Genomic DNA, 15859 nt, shown 5'->3' with positions numbered 1-15859 from the left:
GTGTGTGTAGTTACTTCTAATTGAAGGAAATGAAAGGAAACATGGAAATGGCTGGGGGGGAAAAGACCAGCTGCCTCTTGAAGGGGGGAAAAAGAGTTTGCATGTGCCGTGTCCAGACACCAGGGGAGATGGTGTGGTTGGAGAAGCACCAGAGGAACGGCTGTCATGCCAGGTCACACACACACACACACACACACACACACACACACACACACACACACACACACACACACATACATCTTGAGCAGTGGTGGAAATTAACGAGGACCACACTGATGACACCAGCCCGGGAAACCAAATTAGATGGAAGCCCGAGAAGATAAAAGTCGAGGGAAAAAGGATGAGATGGGAGAGTCTGGAGGGAAGGAGGGAGGGAGGGAGGGAGGGAGGGTGGAGGGAAGACTTCAAGATCTGGGAAGTAGGGAGGGAGGGAGAGAGAGAGAGAGTAAAGGTGGTAGAGAGAGAGCTGAGAATGGAGGAGGAGGAGGAGGAGGGAGGGAAAGGAGACAGGCATGCTGGGAACGCACTACTCACGGTGAGGATCAACAGCGTCGCTGATGGACGTGAGGAGCTAAAGACCATTTGAGGAGGAGGTGGGAGAAGAAGACCAATTGAGGTTTCAGGAGGAGGACCATTCTACGTAAGCGGAAGACCATCTAGACCAGAGGGAAGGTGTAAAGACCAGCGAAAATGAAGTAAAGAGAAAGACCACTTGTTGGGGGAGGGAGTCGAGGGTCTTGACTGAGGCTGGCGAACATCCTTGAACAAGAGATCTCGGCTGGGCACTCACCCCGCGACCTTTCCCCGGCACAGTCGCCGTCTCTCCCTCTCCCTCCCATCCTCTACCACTAGGCAGGCCGGGAGTCACGCCGCCCTTTGGTGAGGCCGGGGCCGAGGGCGCTGCTGCATCCGGTGCCATTTTGGGGAGGAGGAGGAGAAGGAGGAGGGGCGGCTCTCTCTCTCTCTCCCCTCCTCCTCCCTCCTCCTCTTGCTGCTGCTCCCCTCCCTAGTGGCCGCCTGGCCTCCCCACCACCTCCTCCATCACTCCGCTGGCTGATGGCCCCGCGAGGAGCGGACACTGGAAGAATCAAAATATTGGAAATGGAATGTTGGTAGGGATCTCCAGGGAGGCTGGAGCTGGGTGGCGATGCTGCTGAGGGGGAAGCTGGTGGTGATGGGGGGGAGAAAGGAAAGGAAGGGAAGGGAAGGGAGGGAAGATGGAGAAAGGAGCAAGAGGGAAAGAATGAAGGGGAGTAAATGGTTTGCCTATGAATGTTACGTTCGGCTAAATATTGATTCTTTTTTTTCTTAGGGAGAACATCTTCTTTCCTCCCCAAACAACATTAACAGTTTAGCTTGTTATATAAATTGTTTTGTCATCTTATTTTCCTGGAGGAGGAGAAGGAGGAGGAAGGAATGGTGCCTGAGCTCTATATTTGTTATTAACCCTAAAGGGAGCGGGGTGACGGTACTGAAGCACGAAAAGAGGTGGTGATGCACGTAGTCCGAGAAAGAGAGAGAGAGAGAGAGAGAGAGAGAGAGAGAGAGAGAGAGAGAGAGAGAGAGAGAGAGAGAGAGAGAGAGACTGCCTGTGGTGCATAATCTTCGGGCCATATTCCATCACCCGCGCCTGTACATGTCCAGCACCTGCATGTATAACACTCATACACACATATTAGCAAACACACACACACACACACACACACACACACACACACACACACACACACACACACACACATAAAAACAACACGTCTCAGAACCCAGACATATACGTCTCAAACACACACACACACACACACACACACACACAACACACACACACACACAACACACACACACACACACACACACACACACACACACATAAAAACAACGTCTCAGAACCCAGACATACACGTCTTAAACACACAAATACACACACACACAAAAAAAAAAACACGTCTCAGAACCCAGACATACATACACACACACACACACACACACACACACACACACACACACACATACACACACACACACACACACACACACACACACACACACACACACGCCTTAGCCGCGTACACCACCAAAACTCCTGGTCTAATCTAATACTGCCAAGTAAATAAATTACCACTGCTGGAACTTGGACGTCGACAATTGAATTTGGAGCCGGAGAGGGAGAGGGGGAGGGGGAGGGAAAGGAGGGGGGGAAAGAAGGGGGGGAGGGGTAGTTATGGGCGGCAGTGGATGGTGTGCGGCAGGGATGGGTGGTTGGTGGGTGGGTGGGTGGGTGGGTTTGGATGGGGGGAGGGAGGTAGGATGTGGCGAGGCGAGAGCCAATGGCGTCCTGGAACCATCCATGCATGGTGGTCGCTTCCCCACAACAACCAATATCTTACCTTCATTATCGATTATTGAACTCTTTTGCCCTCCCCCTTCACCACCACCAATGCTCGCCTTCACCACTGCACCATCCATCACCCTTCCCTTCAACCCCCTCCCTTCCTTCTCCTTCCTCCAAATACGTCTTAAGCCACCCCCCTTCTCTCCCTTCCCCCAGCCCCTCCTCCCTCTTTACACAAACGACCCCAAGTTAACGAAATCATTTAAAATCTACGAAACAAAATATTCAATACGTGGGGGGGAGGAGGAAACGCAGCCCGTGTTATCCGAAAACCATTTCCCTCCGACATCAGCCTTGCTGGTGGCTGCGAGGAAGGCTTCGGGCACCAGGTTGAAGGGCTGCCCTTCTCCTCTCCTCCTCTCCCACCAACCCCCCCAACCACCAACGTTAAGTCTAACGGTACATATGGATCACGTGCATGTGCTTTATCGCGGGGGATCTCGATGGTATGGAGGCAGGAGGGATGGCACGGTGTTGGTCCGAGTCCTTCAGTTGACAGGCGGTCGGCGAGGCTTTGTGCCGCCATGTTTATGATTGGCCCACCGTTCATATTGTGTGGTTCGCGGCAATACAGCGCTACCCCGCCGTCCGTCATAAGGTCGGGTTCCTGCTGCGGGCGTATCAAGTGCTTCAAACATAAGGCAGAGGTGTGATAATTGCTTCCAGTAACGAACCTACAGCATTGTCACTTCAGAATTCAGTGGCGGGTTGTAATATTATGCTATCCCCTCCGAGGACACAAGGCCGAGAGTCCCCTGGTCTACTGGGGGAATATCAGCTTTAGCCTTACGGCTGCCATGGCCAGCTCTCGCAGCGAAATTCAGTATTGTCACGTCAGAATTCAGCACTGGCGGAGAACATGCTATCCCTTCGTTAGCGTAAGTTCTAATATCTTTGACAATCATACCAGTGATTCGCTTTTAGAGGATCTGCCCGGGCCTGGCGTACGTAGATAGTAGATAGACCCTTATGAAACTTACGGCTTGTTATAACACCCGGACATGTATATCTATATGCAAATTCTCACGAAGGAACAGGATATCACACACACACACACACACACTAACTGTACGCAAATGGTCGCCAAAAATATAATAGACCCACCTATGTATGATGATGTAAATCATTTACCGCTAAACGTGCAAGCTATGTGAATATAACCTTTTGTAAAGAGCAACACAAGTAGCCTCATGTGTTTAACTTAGACGTGGGCGATGACAAATTTCGACATCAGCGCACCAAAGACGGGGCATCACTAGCTGCTCCTGGCGAAGGATTACGCCAGCGAATACAAATCTCAACGAACAATCCTGAGCAAATACGAAACTCAACTAATAATCATCATTCTGGGGTTCTTCAATCTGCTGAAAAACTTTAATTTTTCTAAGCCAGTGCAAGGACGAGGGAATGGCCTCTCAGCACTGTTCTAGAATTGACTCAATACATCAAAAGAGGAGGATAAAGAAGATGGCTCAAAGGTTCATTCTGAACGGGCTTGGTCAGGCTGTGTATGTGAGCACTACTTGCGTTAGGTTCAGTTTACAATTGTCTCAGACATCCATGCTCTCTTTTTCTACCAAAGAAAACGAGCCGTGGTCGAAGCCTAAGCTGATCTAAAGTCAAGAAATTTGGATTTCAAAGTGAAAGATCTAGAAGCACTTTTACGTGTGGAGAACACAGGACACATTCTCACACTAATTTAAGTTAGTGCCAATGTTTGGGGAGAATTAATGTACTTAAGCCAGCAGGATGTATAGAAACGAAGGTTCCAAATCCTCAGGTTTAACAATGGAGATCCATAAGGAGGAAGTTTACCCCAAATCTCTTCTTAAATAGTGTTCTATCATTTCCTACAGACCAAGGATTGAAAGCCCTCTGGTACCCAGATAACTTCAGTCACACCACAGCGACCCGAGACTACCCCAAGGCGCAATAAATATGCAACACTAGATCACGCAATTGGAACATTGGCTCACTTCGAAACAGAATGTCCGCTTGACTAAAGGAGTTGACCGTCCACCTCTTGACTCATGAGTGAGGCATGGATCCAACTTGCCTCCTTTAGTCACCTTGAACTGTCCATCACAATTACTCAACAAAACTCCATCACATACGACACCCACATGAGATTCATTCCCCACGTCACAAACATCAACACAAAAGCCACATAGAAACAAAACAGAACATTTAATGGTACCTAATTAGACGATGAAAAGGATTCCTCAGTACCTATTCATCACATTTCATCCAATCCACCTTAAATCATGTCTCACCTGCCTGGTCATCTATGCTGTTAAAGACAAATATAGCTAAACTTCAAACTACACTGAGCAGAGGATTCAGAATAATCACTGGTTGTCTAGCTAACACAAACACCCAACACTGGCACAACGAAACAAAATACTTCCAGTACAGTCTCACTTCATTATGTTCGAGACTCAGGTCTTTGCAACCGAGCAACAGAACTTTACGTTCTCATTAGATCCACTTCATAACCAACCACAAACACCGAGAGGAAACAATTTACCACAGCTTCAAACTTCAACAACCTACACTAGCAGATACTTCCATCCCATGAAAAAACGACTTAAACGTACAAATGCCCCTACCCCAACAAACCCTGCATGAACAGAATATGTACACACTGAAATGACACAACATGCAACCGACCCAACACCCAACCCACCTCCGAGACCAGTCTTAAACGCTACACCAGAAATAAACCCAAATGAAACCACATTCCCCAGACATAGAGAGCTGCATTTGTGTTCTGGACATCAAAATGGTTAGATGTAACAAGTGGTGTTCCACAGGGATCAGTCTTGGGACCAGGTCTATTTTTCACATATGTTAATGATATGGAAATCCACAGATGATACTGAGCTGGGAGACATATCTACAACAAGAAACACACCTTCAGACTGACAAAGACAATTGATGGACTGGACTAACAGGTAGCAAATGAATTCAATATCGATAAATGCAAAGTATTCCACGCCGGTTTTAAAAAGAGGGAGCAAGCTACGGTATGGCTTCTGTTGAGCTAAAAAAGGGAAATGAAAAAACAAAAACAAACTTGGGTATGATAACCTATGGTAAGTTAAAGCCAAGTAAGCAGTGCGCAGATGCAGTAAAAGAAAGAGCGAACATGATTTTTGGATTCATAGTCCGGGGCTTTTGAATTTAAGTCAAAGGAAATGATCCTCACTCTTCACAAATCACTGATGTTGTCCCCGTCTTCAATACTGTGTTCTGTTTTGGTCACCGTACATGACAAAAAAAAATTAATGTAGAAAGTACAGTGACGAGGTACATAAATGATTCCTGGAAAAATTTCTTTCGCTTCACCACAAGAACTCGCTGACTGTATAGTAACAGGAAGGACGTAAGAGAGTCGAGTTCCAATGCTTAAAAGTGTGCGAAACTATAGAGAAAAAAAGAAAGACCATAACTGCCCATCGTCGAGATGCCAAAGCACTATCAATCACAATCATTTTGACTTCGACGGAAGGCACCATCGAACTCATCTTAACCACACTCTCGATAAATCTAAATTCACTTCAATCTTGACAAGCTGATCTCTCGACAGACACAGCAATTATGTAACACAGTGGCTTCCCTACTGCGTGGCCTAACTGCTGGCAGAAGGAATGCATGTACCAAGCCTCTGTGGAGCGGATACCGTAGCAATATCTACAGAAGAGTGAAAGAACCATTGAGGTCAAACTGGGAGAAGTGACATATCGGATTACCGTAGACTTAGTTGAATCTGTATACAGAACCTTAAGCCACCCAGAACATGAAAAAACAGTACTCCATACAAGAACAAAGCAGCACCTTGAGTGCCTGAATTAACTGGTTGGAGGAAAAGCACATTTGATATCTGAACGAAAAGATTCCTAGTCTATCATCGGTATACTTACCTACTCGTGTAATGTGGAGCTTACATGACAGATATTACGATGACGTTAGAGGCGATGACTGAATCGAGTTGTGGAGTCGCGAGGGAGAGAAAAGGAGAGAAACTGGGAGTTGTAGGGACGTACACTTACCTTGTTTTACGTCAATGGGAAAATCCAATCCAAAACCCGACACCACAGAAGTCTTGACAAGACGGAACGTAAGATGAAGCGTATCTGAAAGAGGAGGAGAAAAGCATGGTTAAACAACTTCACTGTTCACAGAAGAAGGCGAGGTTGATCCATCAACAGGTACTGAAATGAGCCAACCCAAAACACAGCTGGATGTGAATGAAGAGAATCAGGAAGGGAGGAGAAAAGAAGGGATTTTGGAGATAAGATCCTCATGTCACGCCAAAAGAAGCCTCTCAAGCTGATTGATCAGACATTATATGCTTCTCAAAATTCCATTATTAAGATCTCCGTTTCCCATGAGTTTCTATGTAGTGCTGGGTAACTGAAGGCTGACATGAGTTGCTATTTAATATCAGATAACTGGAAGCTGACATGAGTTTCCATGTAGTACTGGGTAACTGAAGGCTGACATGACTTTAAGAAGAAGAGACAGTGACCAGACAAAGGTGTGTGTTGGTGTGCTAATAACCAATGTAAAACTTAGTGAAAGAGACTTTTAATTCTGTGATCAAAATGGAAAGTTTATCTTTAGTAATTTACGAGAAGACGTATCAGTGAACGCTGGACAACGTGCCATAGAGACGTACGTATCAGTGAACGCTGGACAACGTGCCATAGAGACATACGTATCAGTGAACGCTGGACAACGTGACATAGAGTACACACCTGTCCAATCAAACGTGAAACATAATTTCTAGCCTTTTCGCACTAGGTACTGTAGCATATATGGCCAACCATCGCCCAGCACCGCACTTCTAGACCATCCATAGCTAATATTTAAAGAGATTTACGGGTCAGAATCATGTCTCTAGCTTAAAACTGTCCAATTTGTAGCCTAAGTCAATCAAGGTCTAGGTCAAAGGTAAGTATGCTAAACCAGTGTTAGGTCACTAAACTTAATTTTCAATCATCAACGAATTTCAACAAAATATCATGGATGTTTCGAACTAGTTAATTTATTGATAAAGTGCTTCACATGAACAATTAGAACCAATGATCTCTTAGATCTACATCAGCGTGAGAAGTAATGGCCACTTGCTGCTAGACTCAGAAGTATATTTAAGAAAATAAAGTTGGCTGCCTGAACCAGTGAATGAAAAAGTGATAGAACAATTTAGGAAACATTGAGAGAAAAGAGGTTGATACAAAGTATGAGAAAAATAAGTATCAGTGGAAATACAGGAATTACTTAACGGACAGTAGGTGGTGTGAGGATGCTAAGTAAAGTAGAGGGACTTCAGCATGAATGACAGTACCATATTGGAATACCATGCAAGTATAAGGTATATGGCTGGTCAAACATTTAACTGAGTTATAGGAACACCAGTTTAGCTAAGGTGTTTTCATTCTGGATTGAGTTATGAGAGAGCATGGGGGGTTAGCGAAGCTGTTTCCATTCTGGATTGAGTTATGAGAGAGCATGGGGGGTTAGCGAAGCTGCTTTCATTCTACAATGGGTTATGAGAGAACGCTGGGATGGACAGATAACAGGAGACTTGATGGTTGATGACGAGATTATGGTCTGCGAACAAAGAGGCACCACCGGCTTATCTACCATCCCTTCAAAACGTAGATGTTGAGCATTAATGCAGCAGGTGCTGATGTGTTCACTCCTGAAGGAGGAGGAGGAGGAGGAGGAGGAGGAAGAATCTGTGAGTGGCACTCTCATGGCACCTCATCAGAGAGGTCATCCTCACCACCCGTTACCTGGGAAGTCAGCCACAACACTCCTCACCCGTCACATCACCCTCAACTCTCGTCACCCGGTAGGTCAGCCTTCAACACCCATCACCTGATAGGCTAGCCACAACATCCTTCTCCCATCAGGTCATCCTCGCCACCTGGCAGGTCACCCTTCAACTCCCCGTCATCTGGAAGGTCAGGTCACTCTCTGTGTAGCACAGCCATCACTATCCATCACCTCCGAGACGTCTAATGATACGTTCCCATGTCTAGGTCACCGGAGTCTTTCCTACCAAGACGTTGGCTTCGTGTGGGAGGAAGTGGTGACACGTCCAACTCAGTGACACACAGACCCTGAGCTACCTTCACGACCCTCCTTCCTCAGCAGATGTCTTGGCATATCACCAGTTGCAGGTGCAGAGAGAACCCAGATCGAACAACTTACATTCAGTAAGGTTCGTGAAATCATCATCCATTCCTTAAATCAGCTTTGTGTACAAGACATACCGTTCCAGCTAAGCCCCCATGTGGTAGCAACCGCCTTGAAATGAGTGTTCTGGTTATATAAAAAAAAAAATCATTTACAGAATCTCGATGGCTTTTCGTATCAAGATCCATCAAGGTTTCTGGTCATGTCCACACTGGGAAAAATCCACCTGTGACCTTTCCCACTCTCTCAGCTCCAGCCTGATGGGAAAATCAATCACGACAGGTGCACGGGAGCCAAGCAGACCCCAGCTGCCCTTGGAGGGCGAGTGTTACGGACAGGTGGACTTAAACCTCCTGAACCCGCGCGCGCACACGGACACAGACAGACAGACAGACAACGCACACACACACACACACACACACACACACACACACACACACACACAAACGTACTGAGTTCTGTAATATCTGTTTTACCTCAACTGTATATTTTTAGCTAAATGGCTTCTTACATCCGATGGACTGTCATTTATTCATTATTTATCAATTTATCTACAACGAAAACAAGGCGCGTTTTTGATAGATAGTGATGAAAGGTAGGAGTTATCTTTAGAAAAGGAGATAATCCAATGCAGTGATGAACAGACTATGGCTCTCGATTTAAGAGGGTCGAAACACTTATTCTCGAGTCAAGAATGAAGGACAGACTATGGCTCTCGATTTAAGAGGGTCGAAACAATTATTCTCGAGACACGAATGAAGGAAAGAGAAGCAACGGCGGTAGAAGAAAAGAGAATATATCAATAAAGAAAGTGACATACAAACTGGAAATCAGTCAAGCATACGAGATGAAGAAACGGAAAAGGAGAACAAATTGATAAAAGAAAATGACATCGAAATTGAAAGAAGTCATGCATACGAGATGAAGAAACGAAGAAGCTCTGAGAAGAAGTATTAGAAAAAAAAAATAAGAAAAAGAAGGTGGTAATAAAGGACAGTACGGGACATGGGAAGAGAGATAAGAGAGAGGAAATTCGAGGCGACACGAGGAGAAACGACAAAGGGAAGCGGGAGAGAGGGTAAGAGGGTACATTAATAAAGAGAAGAGACAGAGGAGACGACATATTTACTTAACGGCATAAAATGCGAGAGAAGAAACTAGAAGGCACAACAAGGGAAGCAAATTGAAATATAACAAGACGTAAAAGATGGTTACGACAAAGAAGAAGAAGAAGAAGAAGAGATGGCAAGAGACAGAGAAAATAAAACAGGGAGGGAGAGAATGCAGAGGAAAGGAGACTAAAGAGACACATGAGTGTTAGAAGGAGAGAGCAAGAGGGGATAGGGTGATAGAGAGAGAGAGAGAGAGAGAGAGAGAGAGAGAGAGAGAGAGAGAGAGAGAGAGAGAGAGAGAGAGAGAGAGAGAGCGCTGGGTCCTCAAGGGTCTGGTCACGTCAGGTTGAGGTAATGAAGGAATACCACATGGAGGACGGAGCAGACTGCCGGAGAAAAATGGTGGGGGATGAGAGAGACAGAGAGAGAGAGAGAGAGAGAGAGAGAGAGAGAGAGAGAGAGAGAGAGAGAGAGAGAGAGAGAGAGAGAGAGAGCCCATCTACCAGTACCTAGGGTGAGAAATATTGCCAGAAAGGCTATCGCGATACGCTCACCCCCAGTGTCTTACTATATGAAAAAAATAAAAAATTACTCTTTGTTTCCTCTCAGCCGTTACGCCCATCCTAGGGATATCGGTTCTGGGTTCATCTGGGACTGACTTCAACCGCAGAGCAAGTTTTCCTTTGAATTCTTCTGCAGGTGTTCCATGCATTGTTTCGTATTTCTCCTGGCAGCACAATGAATGATCTTTCTCACTTTCTTGCAGGGCTCTCGTATATCTTTGCTTGATATCTTTTGTATCTGGAATTATTCCATGGTATCTTTACAAATTCAAAAACTCCGTTTCTTCTATGCTGAGAGAATATGTAAACTCATAGAATTATCCTTTATCCCTTTAATTTGCCGCCATGCGTAGACTGTCACGTATAATCTTTATTCTTCTTTCTAGATTTTAAGGTTCAAGTTCAATCAGTCTCTCGTGGTAATTCATATGTTCCATCCTCTCCATTTTCCTTGTATAGTGCTTCTGAATTCCCTCTATCTACCTTGTCTATTCCCATTGACTTGGCTGGTGGCCATATAACACGGCAGTGTTCAATTTCTCCTTCATATATATGTATTGTCATCAATAATTCTTATCTCTTCCTTTGTCTTGTTCTGAAAGTTCTCATTATCATACCGCTCATCACCCCGCTCGATAGCTAACTAGTTCCATTCCTCTCAGTGACGCTCTTTGTAAAACGGTATAGTTACTCCCTTATGATGGAGAGAGAGAGAAGAGAGAGAGAGAGAGAGAGAGAGAGAGAGAGAGAGAGAGAGAGAGAGAGAGAGAGAGAGAGAGAGAGAGAGAGAGAGAGAGAGAGGACCAGGCATCAGTTCAGAGATCAGGTCACGTCGGCCGGGGTAATGAAGGAATGCCAGCTGGAATTGGTCCTCCCCCCAGAATGACTACAAAGAGCCACCCTAGGGCACCAGGTTTCACGGCTGGTGAGCAGCGATGGTGAGGAGGGAAGGTGAGGAGGGATGGTGAAGAGGGATGGTGAGAAGGGAGGGTGGTGAGAAAGGATGGTGAGGAGGGTGGTAAAGAGGGTAGAGAGGAGGGATAGTGAGGAAGGATGGTGAGTGTGGTGAAGAGGGATGGTGAGCAGTGATGGTGAGGAAGAATGGTGAGAATGGTGACCAGTCCCAGAAGGAAGGAGGAACAGCTTTGTGTTGGCTATGAGCCAGTCCGCCCTCCCCGAGATTCGAACCTGGGGCCTTGAGATTCGTGGGGTCGCAACTCTAACCACTACATGACTCTGTGTGTGTGTGTGTGTGTGTGTGTGTGTGTGTGTGTGTGTTTTGAAGTATTGTAACTAAGCATCATCAACCGCAAAGTTTGACGTATATATCTGAAGACTTCAGTGAGGACAAATCATTATTAACATGTATCACTTTACATTAAGAATCCCACATTTGCCCCTAAAAGTGACTTTTTATTCTCCACTGCGTTCCTTTCTCCTCATCTTTTAACGTGCATATCCTCTCCCCCATACCAATTAAAGTCATTTGCATATCACGATTGACGAAGACAAGTTTTCCTTATCGTGTGTGAATAGAAAAAGATTAATTCCCGTTCTACGAATGTCCCACAAACGAAGAAAAAAGAAGAGAGAAGACTTACCGGGATTGAAAACATTTCACCTCCTTACACCACAGATGGTACTGTTTCACGGCCAACGCCTTCATTTGCAAAAGATCACGGCGTGAATACTTATCAACTCATCTCATGATTTCTTAAACTACGATTCATTCGAGATAACTGGTCTCTTTCTTATCTCGGTGTGCCGCTTTTGGCTGTTTCGCGCGAACCAATTGTAAAAAAAAAAAGAAAAATAATAATAATAATCTCACAGCAGTTTTAGACATGTGCTGAGGAACAAAGTGCCTTTTAGAATATGGATATGAGAGAGAGAGAGAGAGAGAGAGAGAGAGAGAGAGAGAGAGAGAGAGAGAGAGAGAGAGAGAGAGAGTGTGTGTGTACCCCCTCTCACGGCCCGGCCTAGCTGGCCTACCTCCTCAGGAAGGGAGGCCAGGAACTTGGCCAGGAACTTGGCCTCTTTGAGGAGGACATGTTATGTTAAATGACAGTGTGAATGTTGCCGGAGTTGCAGTGGGGGGGAACTGGCTCCTTGTTGTCACAGGTGGAGTGGGGGAACTGGCATCTAGTTGTTAGAGTTGGGTTGGAAAAACTAGATCCTAGTTGTCAGAGTTGGAGTGGGAGAAATGGCCCCTTGTTGTCATAGACGGAGTGGGGGAAATGCTTCCTTACTGTTATAGATGGAGTGGGGAAACTGGCATCTAGTTGTCACAGATGGAGTGGGGGAACTGGCTCCTTGTTGTTACAGATGGAGTGGGAGAAAGGACTCCTTGTTGTCACAGATGGAGTTGGGGAACTGGCTCCTTGTTGTCATACATGGAGTGGGGAACCGACTCCTTGTTGTCACAGATGGAGTGGGGGAACTGGCATCTAGCTGTCATAGATGGAGTGGGGAAACTGGCATCTAGTAGTCAGAGAGTGGGGAAATTAGCTCCTTGTTGCTAGAACTGGAGAGAAATGGAACTGGCTGGTTATTGGTGCTTAATTCCCGAATGACACGTTCTCATGAGTTCCATTTCTCGACACAAAGTAATTCAAGAGAAATCTATCTATCTAGAGATGTTTAAAATAGCTTCACACAAAGCCACTCATGGCCATTATCTCCCCCAACAGATACAGTATCTTTTTTTTAATGATTAATCAATGATGTTAATCTATGGTGAGGAAACTGAAGTGCTTCATAAGCCACCAAATATGATTTCAAGGTGCCATAGATCGAGATAAATCTCCATCTTTATGTAATATATATGTAGATACCAAATCATTTGAACTTTTTCTTTCCTGTCTTCATCTCTTGTGAAACGCTTGAAGGATGTGTCATTGTTTTTTTCTCTGCGAGGTCTGAACATACCCAATGGACTCAGTAATGAAGCTATTTTGGGAGTGAACTAATTTACCACTATAGATTCTTGGATTCCTTGTTACGTATAGTTGTCTGGACAATATGATGGTGGTACGTTGGGTTCTCCAGCCGTCGAGCAATAACAGCTGCGTCGAAGAACATGGCAGTGTATTGTTTACTTATTCGCATCGGAGGAGAATGTTGCTTTATGTATAACGTATGTACGTACCAAGAGAAGATCTTAAGAAGACTTTGGGAACACCTGTTAGCGCGTTTGACAAAAAAAAAAAGGATAAAAACAAAGGAGAGAGAAATATAGAAACAGCAATAACAACACAAGTTGAACCATTATTGAGGTGGATATTGTTCAAGATCCGTCAGGCCTTAAGCATGCACGGGCCTTTGTCTTACGAAGAGGACCCCACATCCTCTCTCTCTCTCTCTCTCTCTCTCTCTCTCTCTCTTGCAACCCCTCCGTCCAACCCCCACTTCCCTTTCCTTCCCAAGACTTGAGGCGAGGGACTATCTCAGGGTGTCAGCTGCTGCCTCGTCCTTGTTCCTTGTTATCGGCTGGTGCACCAAGTTCCAGACACGGGCGGTGTTCCAGGCTGCGCTGGAACCAAATGGTAGTTTGGACTGTACAAGCTTGAGTTTGCAATTCTGATAACGCTTGACACAACTAACAATTCAGACACTCCTCTCGACGGTCGGTCTTGGATATGCTTTGATTGAAATAACCAGTCCAGTTAGTGACGGAAATAACCAATAACAAGGGGGTAATTGAGGCAATTGGGATTTCGGTTGATGCTCGAGGAAATCAATTGATGGCAGGGGTGCATTATGCTTAATAGTTCAGTCACTGACTGAATCGGCAGCTCAGTAACTCATGACTCTTTCAGGCGTTAAAGGAATGCTTGAAATAACTAAGACTATATATATATATATATATATATATATATATATATATATATATATATATATATATATATATATATATATATATATATATATTTTCATTACTTTTACAATTACTTTTATTATCATTATCATCATAATTATTAGTATCATTATCATCATTATTATTATCATTATCACAAAATCATCATCAAAATAAAGTAGAGGCGAGGGACCAGTTAGTCCTGCCATCTACTGGCGGATCGAGACAACACCAAACATCACGGCACCTTTTTGAAAGGTTCCAGCCACCACCACCATCCCTCCTGCATCTTCTTGACCCCTCCTCCTCCTCCTCCTCCCCTGGACTCGTGCCCAGCCGCCCCCCTCAATGGCGGTTAGGATATTATAACGCCATACACGATGAAAAATGGAGGTTCCCTGCAACCCATAGGGGCGGGCAGAGACGGCCATTGTCTGCCAGCTTCGCCTGCAAATTGCAGGCGAGGTAACACCCGTCCGGAGAACACTGAGCCCTGGCCGCTGTCACCATATGCTCCGTTTGTGAGGCCGTTACGGGGCGTGTCACGCTGCATCACCATACGTAACAATTGGTGTTATGGTCGCAGGTTGGGCCGTAAGGCAGGCCCCGGGGAGGGGAGAGAGGTGGAGTGGAGGGGGTCGTGTGTGCTGGCTCCTCCCTCCCCTTTCCTCCTCTCCCCCACCCTCCCTCCTTGCCATCATCCGCCGACACTGACGTAAACCAGAAGCTTCAACAAAGGACCATAACGCCATGAGACACACACACACACATCCCCAGGTCGTTAGACGCACTCCGGGTCGGGTGGGGGACGCTTGAGAGTGTGTGAGATTTAAGGTCGTCGGTCCGCTTACGAGGCAAGTGTGTCCCGATGCTCTCAAAGGTGGAGTGACTCGCCCTCTTATGTGTTTAAGTCAGGTTGTCGCCCACGATGCTCCCTCGTCGGAGAGGGCGAACGCCACTGCCGACGTAAACGGGAGCACTATACGTGTCGTTTTGGCCATCGCTGGGTGAAAGTATCTTTGACAACACAGGGGAGAGCAGACGTCTTCCTTCATAAACAAAGAGAGGGATGTTGTCTACCCAAACAAGAGAGATTGTGACTACACAGGGGAGAGCAGACGTCTTCCTTCATACACAGAGAGAGGGATGTTGTCTACCCAAACAAGAGAGATTGTCTACCTTAAAAACAGATGGGAAACATTGATGTAGCAACGGAAAATAAAGCAGAAAAAACTTAGGAAATAGTTGCTTGTGGTTTGGAAAGTAACAGCATCATCATCACACATCTCCAGGACACCTTTGACTGGGCTGCCACAGCTTCGTGGCTGCGCTCTAAGCAGGAGGGAGGAGAACTATCATTTAAACAGGCGGTGGAGAAATAATTACATCGCATATGACATCAGGGAGAAACACTGCCTCCCACCCCTTCAGAAAAAACACTAACGCCTTTATACAACAGAAGGAGGGAGCGACAAGGTCTTCCTGCTTGGAAGGGAGAAATTTTATCCCCCCTCCGTAAAGTAGGGAGATACAGCATCTCCCTGCACAGGGAGACGACAGTGCTCGAGGCTAGGGAAACACATCTGCCTCACTGCACTCGTGTGTATGTAACCTCCCTGTGTGAGGGGGGGGGGGGGGGTTCCGACCACACGTTCAGACACGGCTGGGTCGTGGAAGCTCCCGTTCTTGTGTCGCTGGTCAACAAAGGGAAGGACAGACGGTGCAGGTGGTG

At 45.9% G+C, this 15859-nt stretch overlaps 1 protein-coding gene across 11 annotated transcripts in view; it reads right to left on the bottom strand.

The window, feature by feature from the left end:
* The window catches only part of LOC139747513 (uncharacterized), a 1014963-nt gene that overhangs the window by 132855 nt on the left and 866249 nt on the right, over positions 1 to 15859 (bottom strand). For all 11 annotated transcript variants that reach the window (XR_011712405.1, XR_011712406.1, XR_011712407.1 and 8 more), the window contains one exon: positions 6442 to 6525. The gene's annotated coding sequence lies outside the window, so the exon portion shown is untranslated. The remainder of the gene's footprint in view (positions 1 to 6441; positions 6526 to 15859) is intronic.

This window comes from Panulirus ornatus, chromosome 69, assembly GCF_036320965.1.
Source record: "Panulirus ornatus isolate Po-2019 chromosome 69, ASM3632096v1, whole genome shotgun sequence".
Lineage (NCBI taxonomy): Eukaryota > Metazoa > Arthropoda > Malacostraca > Decapoda > Palinuridae > Panulirus > Panulirus ornatus.
The sequence above is the reverse complement of the archived record's forward strand: the minus strand, read 5'-3'. Positions and strand labels throughout refer to the sequence as shown.